At 45.2% G+C, this 8368-nt stretch overlaps 1 long non-coding RNA gene across 1 annotated transcript; it reads left to right on the top strand.

Annotated features, from left to right (window-relative positions):
* Positions 1-2468: 2468 nt before the first annotated feature.
* Positions 2469-7006, top strand: LOC140188832 (uncharacterized). Its single transcript, XR_011883403.1, has 2 exons — positions 2469-2615; positions 6449-7006. It is a non-coding gene; the product is annotated as an uncharacterized lncRNA (long non-coding RNA).
* The last annotated feature ends 1362 nt before the right edge of the window (positions 7007-8368 follow it).

Here is an 8368-nt window from a genome sequence, read left to right as displayed (position 1 = left end):
ATGGTTGCTGCCTCCCGGTTGCCAGGATCAGAGACATCTCAGGTCGATTTCACAGCATTCTTAAGTGGGAGGGTGAGCAGCCTGAGGTTGTGATTCACTTGTGTACCAATGACCTGGTGAGGGTTATTGACGAGGTCCTGCAAAGTGAGCTCAGGGAGTTGGGTGCTACGGAAAGCACAAGATCCACAGGGTTGTGAATTTCAGGATTGCTACCTGTGCTACATGCCAGTGACGTCAGAAATAGGAAGATCATACAGTTTAAAGAGGCTCAGGAGTTGGTGCAGGAGGGAGGGCTTCAGATTTCCGGATCACTGGGTTCTCTTCTGAACTTGAGAGGGACTAATATCCTAGTGGGAAGGTTTACTAGGGGTGTTGGTTTAAACGAGAGTTTCAAGGGGATGGGAACCAGAGCACCAGAACAGATAGTGGAGTGGTTGTTGGAAAAGATGTTGTTAACCCCACGTACAAAGTCAGGAATGAAAAGCTTGAGCAAGGTAGGACTGATATCCTGAGCTGCGTATATTTCAACACAAGGAGTATTGTAGGAAAGGACAGATGAGGTCAGTGCATGGATCAACATGTGGAATTATGTCATTAGTGAGGCTTGATTGCAGGAGGGGCAGGACTGGCAGGTCAGTGTTCCAGGCTTCCATTGTTTTAGATGTCATAGAGCAGAAGGGATTAAAGGGGGTGAGGTGGCATTACTAGTCAGGGAAAATGTCACAATAGTGCTCAGTCAGGGTAGACTGGAGAGCTTGTCTCATGAGGCTATATGGGTAGAACTGAGGAATTAAGAAAGGAATGGGATTATATTATAGACAACCCAACAGTCCATGGGATTTAGCAGAGAGAACTTGTAGAGAGATCACAGACTGTTACAAGAAAATTAAAGTTCTGATAGTGTGTGATTTCAAAGTTCCACATATTCAGTGTGACATCCATACCATAAAAGGGCTGGATGGGACGAGTTTGTCAAATTTGTCTCAGGGAAGTTTCCTTAATCAGTACACAGAAGTTCCAACTGGAGAGAGTGTGATACCAGATCTCCAGTTAGGCAATGAGATAGGGCAGGTCACAGAAGTTTGTGCAGGGGAATACTTTGGATCTTGTAATCATAATGCCATTAGTTTCAATGTAATTATGGAAGAGTATAGGTCAGGTACTCAGGTTGAGGTTCAAAATTGGAGAAAGGCCAATTTTATGGTACCAGGAGGATCTGGCAAGTGTGGGTTGGGATAGGTTATTTTCTGGCAAAGGTGTGATTTGTAAGTGGGAGGATTTCAAAAGTGAAATTCTGAGAGTACAGAATTTGTATCTTCTTTCAGAATAAAAGGCAAGGCTAACAGATTGAACCTTGGCCCTTGTATCTGAGAGAAATTAAGAGTGGATTAAGAAAATGACAGATGTACGGTATGTAGCAGGTCTCGAGAGGCAGGAACAAATGGGGTACTTAAGGTGTTTAAGAGATGCAGGAGAAGATGTAAGAAGAAAATCAGGAAGGTGAAAAGAAAACGTGTTTACTGTTGCATAAAAGATGAAGGAAAAAAAGCATTTATACAGATATATTAAGAGCAAAAGGATAGAAAGGGGCACGACTGGTCCTCTGAAAGATAAGATTGGTATTCTATATTTGGAGCCACAAGAGTTGTAGGAGATAGATTTTGTTCAGCTGTAAATCCTCAGGAGAGGGACACATATGTGAGACAATGCTGCAGCGAGGTCATGGACCCTGTACAGATCACAGAAGAGGAAAAGTTTGCTGCCTTAGGGTGAATAAATCTACTGGCCCAACAGGGTGGTCCCACAGACCTTGTGGGAGAATAATGCAGAAATTGCAGGGTCCCAGCAGAGATATCTTAAACCTCCTCATCCACTGGTGCGGTACTAGAGGATTGGAAGTTAGTTAATGTTGTTCTGTTGCTTAAGAAAGGGTCTACGAATAAGCCAAGAAATCATAGGCCGGTGAGCCTAATATCAGTTGTTGGAAGGTTATTGGAAGGTATTCTAAGCAACCATAGATATAATTATTTGGATAGAGAGGGACTGATTGGGAATAGTTAATATGGCTTTGTGCATTGTACGTCATGCCTAACCAATCTTGTAGAGTGTTTTTGAGGAAGTTACCAGGAAGGTTGATGAAGCTGATATAGTTTCAACGTTTTTTATCCAAAATTAAAAGGACTATCCACACAAAAATATACAAAATACAAACGTTAAATATTTATAGGACCTAAGAGTCAGATTGCAATGTGAATATTACAGTCTATAACACAGTCACTTCCTGGAGGTGGGGTGGGAGAGTCACCGTTCCTGGAAATCCGCCCCCACCCTCCCCAGACTGATTCTACTTACGATGCTCCCCAGTTTTCCGGCGGCTCCACTGATTGACAGCTCCCGCTGCCCCGTCACGTGACAAACACGAGGTGACGTCACAGGGGTCCCACCGTCACCGCCGTCGTTTCCCTGGAAACGGTCCAGTGCGGGAAGTCCGAGATGGTGGAGCCGGTCTCTACTTGTTGGGGTTTCGGCTCCGCTGTGCGATCCGCCTCTCCTCTTCCTGCCCGCGGAACAGTGAGTGTCTGTCAGCGCCTCACTGCACCGGCTCTCTGCCTCAGGTACAATATTTAAAACATATTTGCACAGTCACATGGATGGGAAAGGTTGAGAGGGATACGGGCCTAATGCAGGCAGCTGGGCCGAGTTCAGGTCGACAACTTGGTCGGCGGGGATGAGTTGTACCGAAGGGACTGTTTCATTTCTGTATAAACCAGTGACTCTATTTTGGGAGTTAATTCCGGATGCCAGTTATTCTCTGTGTGAAATATTTACCCCTCAGATCCCCTTTAAATCTGTCTTTAAACAGTTTTGTCCAACTCTAATGAGAGGCAGTTCTTTGGCTGACAAGGCAAGTAGAACACACAACCCTGTCTACCTGTGATGCCACATACAGGGAACTGTGTAACAATATTAGAGGCACATGCACAGGGGCTTCAGTGAGCAAGGCCCAGAGGGATATGAAAGCCTGACCACAACATTTTGGTCACCTTTTGAGGGGTTTGGTTCAGTATGTGACCATTAATACCTTTGTACAAGAAAAATCCGTCGTACTGGGTTCTGAATGTTTTAGTTGAGTCCATCCTGAAGTTCTGTGTTTCAGGTTCCCACTGCACTTTCACAGTCAGTGGTTTCTGCATGTCCATACTGACCATCGAGAATCTGTCCCCACTAACTCAGCACTTGGTCTGTCTCCTACCCTGCCTTGGTGATTCAAACACTCATCCAGATGGTCCTTAAATACCAGCCTGCACCACCCCCTCAGACAGTGTGTTCCAGATTGTAACCTCCTTCTGGGGAAAGGGGAAAGAGGACAGTTTTCATCAGATCCTCTTTAAACCATACATTTCTCTCGTTAATCCTATGTTCGAAACACCTCATACTTGTGTGTATTAAATTCCATCTGCCACTTTTCTAGCTAGTCCACATCGTATGTCAAGATTTGTTAGCCTTCCTCACTGTCCACTGCACGACTAATCTTGGTGTCATCTGCGAACTTCCTGATCCAGTTCACCACATTCTCATCTAGATCATTAATACAGATGGAAAACAACAATGGACCCAGCACCTGGAAGTTCAACTGGGGCAGGATGTACACAGTGAATGATAGGTTCTGAGAAGTGTTTGTGAACAGAGACTTTGTGTGTTTCTGCCTCCACCATCTCCTCTGACTCATTTGGATTACCGGCTATTCTCTGTGTGAAATATTTACCCTGCAGATCCCCTTTAAATCTCTCCCCCCTCACATTAAAACTATTCCCTTTAGATTTACACCTATACCGAGGGAAACTGTCTCTGTCTCTCCAACCTCTGCATGTCTCAGATAAATTTATCCACCTCCATCACCTCACCCTTCAGATCCTCCTTAAACCTCCAACCTGTCACGTTAAAACTATTCCCTGTAGTTTCAGGAGGGAGAAAACTGTTCCTTCCCATGAAGACCCGAGGGAGTGAACAGTTTCTGTCAATCATCCCTAGAAGTTATCCCCATTGATCGATCAAACTGAATCTCTTGCCCTGCACCAGCTCCTCAGCCACACATTCATCAGTGGTATCTTTCTATATCTCCCCGTCACAAGTGACACTGGGAGTAATACACAGCTTACTATTTCTTAGTTTCTGTCTTATTTCTCTAAATTCACTGCAGAGGACCACAACCCTCCTCCTCCCTACGTTGCTATTACTAACATGCACCGTCCACCACGATGTCTGGCTGCTCAGCCTTCCATTTGAAATGTCCTGCAGCTGCTCGGAGACCATCAGACCATAAAACACAGGAGCAGAATTAGGCCATTTGGCCCATCCAGTCTGCTGCACCATTCTGCCAGAAGTAAGAGATCATGACAGATCTCTGAACCCTCTCAGACCCTCTTTTCCTCCCCACAGTCGAGAACCTCCACATGAAATATACCCAGTGAATTGGCTTCAGCCGTCTGTGGCAGTGAATTCAGAGTCAGAACCAGAATCAGGTTTGTTACCACCGGCATGTGTCATGAAATTTGTTAATGTAGCAGCAGCAGTTCAATGCAGTACATGAAAATATAGAAAGAATAAATAGATCAGTATGTGTGTATATGGATATGTATATTATGTAGATTAACTATAGTGCAAAAACAGAAATAACGTGTATTATAAATGCTATGCATCGAATACACCTATAGCAGTTTTTGAGTGTTTTAAAGTGACAAACCAAAAATCTTCAAACTCCTGATGAGATATATCCACTGTCTTGCCCTCTTTGTACTGTAGCTGCATCAATATGTTGGGACCAGGTTAGATCCTCAGGGATATTGATATACAGGAACTTGAAATTGTTTCCTCTCTCCACTTCTGATCCCTCCATGAGGATTGGTTCGTGTTCCCTCGTCTTACCCTTCCTGAGGTCGACAATCAGCTCTTTTTGTCTGACTGACACTGAGTGCAATGTTCTTGCTGCGACACCACAGCTGGTATATCTCATTCCTCTGTGCCCTCTCATCTCCATCTGAGTTTCTACCAACAGTGGTTGTGTCATCAGCAAATTTGTAGATGGTATTTGAGCTATGCCTAGCCTCACAGTCATGGGTATATAGAGAGTAGAGCAGTGGGCTAAGCACACACCCCTGAGGTGCACCAGTGTTGATCATCAGCGAGGGGGAGATATTATCACCAATCCACACAGATTGTGGTCTCTCCGTTAGTAAGTCGAGGATCCAATTGCAGAGGGACTGGGTTCTGTAGCTTATTGATCAGGATTGTGGGAATGATGGGGTTAAACGCTGAGCTGTATTCAATGAACAGCATCCTGACATAGGCTGCTCAGATTCACTACCCTTTACTAAGGAAATTACTCCATATCTTTGTTCTAACAGGATGTCCTAGTATTCTGAGGATGTGCCCTGTGGTTGTAGATGCCCCACTATCAGAAACATCCTCTCCACGGCCACTCTATCTCAGCCTTTCAATATTTGATAGGTTTCAATGAGATCCCCTCTTTCTTCTAAACTCCAGTGAGTACAGACAGGCCGAGAACCATCAAACAGCCTCATGCATTAACCCTTTCATTGCTGGGATCATTCTTGTGAACCTCCTCCGGGCCCTTTCCAATGCTAGCACATACTCTTTTAGATAAGGGGCCCAAAACAGTTCACAATACTCCAAGTGTGATTGAGCCAATGCCTCATCAATCCTCAGCATTACATCCTTGCTTCTGTGCAGTAGTCCTCTGGAAATGAATGAAACATTGCATTTGGCTTCCTTCCCACCGACTCTACCGGCAAGTCTATCTTTTGGAAATCCTGCATCTCTCAGACGTACCTGACCCTGGTACCCAGGAGGCGACACATTATCCTGGCATCTCTATTGCTGCCACAGAATCTCCTGCATGTCCCCTGTACTGTGAGAGTGCTGTCATTACTGCTCTGCTTGTCCTTTCCTCACTCAGAGCATCAGACCGGGCTGTCAGTACCACCGACCTGACGGGCTGCTGTGCTCTGGTTTGTCATCCTGTCAGGGATATCCAAAGGAGTGTACAGCCACAGGGAGACATTGCACTGTCTGTCCCTTCCTCTTTCCAGTCATGGTTGTCACTAAACTATCTGCAGCCTGATCTCAGGTGTGACCAACTCACTGAAACTCTGGTCTCAGCATCCTGGAAACTCTAGATCTGTCCATCTCCAGCTCCGTGTCCTTCACAGGGTCAGTCAGGAGCTGCAGATGGTGCATTTCCCTGATGTGAAGTTGTCAGGGACACTGACTGACTCCCTGATCTCCCACTTCTTGAGGTGGAGCTTGTCATTGCCATAAATGCCATTTCAACTACTCCAACAGGGAGAGGAATTCCAAAGAAAATCTCTGAAATCTGACTTCCCAAAGTTCTTTGGCTCATCTGCCATTTCTCTGTCCGCATTTACAGCTGGTCTGTATTCTGCTGCATCCTGAATGAGGAAAGCGGACCGGGTCGAGACAACAGAGGCTTATGGAGAAGAGGAGTTCTCCACTTGGACTGCACGTGGACATTCCCGACCAAAACTTTTCCATGGAGGGCTTCGAGACCGTTCAGGCTGACCGGAAGTGCACTGAGAGCGGTAAGCGTAAAGGAGTTGGGGGCTTGCTGTTCTGGTTCGCAATGGATGGTGCAATCCTGGTCATATTGCGATCGAAGAACGTGTTTGTAGCCTGGATATTGAACTTTTTGCTGTTGGACTCCGGCCATATTCCACCGCGACACAACTGGGCGTCATGGGAGGTTGTTCCTGACTGTGGCCATCGAACTTTGCAGCTCCTCCCGTGGAGGGTCAGACACCCTGACCCAATAGGCTGGTCCTGGACTTATTTCCATCTGGCATAGTTTGCATATTAGTGTTTGGTTGTTTGTTGTTTTTGTATTTCTATAATTCTGCTCTCTACTTGGTTGGTGCAGCTGTAACAAAACCCAGTTTCCCTCGGGATCAATAAAGTATGTCTATGTCTATGTCTATGTCTATCCTGTGTGAACCTTACTCTGTACCCACAACTCCACTAATTTCTGTGTCTCTTCAGACCTACAAATCAGCCCAGCTTAATTTTCATCCAAATCACTTCACAAAGAGCAGACACGTCAAAGTTGCTGGTGAACGCAGCAGGCCAGGCAGCATCTCTAGGAAGAGGTACAGTCGACGTTTCAGGCCGAGACCCTTCGTCAGGACAGAGTTCCCAGCACTGATTCTTGTGGGGCACCACTGTTCACAGGTCTCCAGTCAGAATCACACCCCTCAACCATTACGTTCTGTGTTCTCTGACCAAGCTACACTTTGAATATATTCTACCAAATATCTATTCAGCCCGTATGCCTTCCTGCTTTCGATCAGGGCATTTGTTGAAAGCTTCACCAGAGTCCGCATGTTCTATAGCCACTACTCGGCCCTCAGCAATTGAATTTCTCACTTTAAAAATTCAACCAAGTTTGCAAGACTTGACGTTGTCCATGCAAAGAGATTTTCGCTACTCCGAATGTGTTTATGCTTTCTCAGATACAAGTTGATCCTATTGTTAAAAATCATTTCCAAGAATATCCCTACCACTAATGTAAGAGTCACCAGGGTATAGTTTCCTGTCTTGTCCTGATTGAAGTTCTTAAAAAGGGGAAGAATATTTGTCATTTTCCACTCTTCTGCATCCTGGCCTGTAATGCAAAGATCATCAGTTTTGAGTTTTGTTAAATTTTTGAACTGATTTTAACCCTCAACCATCAGGTTTTTCAACCAAAGTTCAAAGTACATTTATTATCAAAGTATGTTTATATTCTACAAACTTGAGGTTCGTTCCAAACAGGCTGCCATAAAACAAAGAAAGCCAAAAGAACCCACTAATAGAGCAAGAAGACTGTCAAACACCCAATGTGCAGAAAGGAAAATAAATCATGCAAACAATAAACACAAGCAAATACTGTAGCATTTTGAACTGAAATCCTCAGAGAGTCCATTTCACAGATGCTTAGTTCAGCGCAGAATGGAGCAGCGAGCTGAACCGGCTCGTCCCTGGCCTCGGGCCCAACACACTGACCATTTCAATCTGGCCTGGCACCGAAATCATCATCCAAACACTGGGTTCAGTTGCTTCGATACGATCTGGGGCCTGGTCCCAGCTGCCTCCATTTGGCCTGTACCTGACGTTTCCATTTGGGCCCGGTGTTTAAATCAACCAAACTTTGTGTCTTCCTCACTCTCAGTGACGGGTCCGCTGCCTCACCTCTGTTCTGCCACATCAAATTGCCTCCAAGTCCAAAGGGAAGTTACAGGCTATTCATTTACTAGAAAAAGAGATTCACCAGTGTCACCTTAAACCAAAACCAGTG

This window comes from Mobula birostris, chromosome 28 (assembly GCF_030028105.1).
Source record: "Mobula birostris isolate sMobBir1 chromosome 28, sMobBir1.hap1, whole genome shotgun sequence".
NCBI classification, from domain to species: Eukaryota; Metazoa; Chordata; class Chondrichthyes; order Myliobatiformes; family Myliobatidae; genus Mobula; species Mobula birostris.
This window is presented reverse-complemented; position numbering and strand designations above follow the sequence as displayed.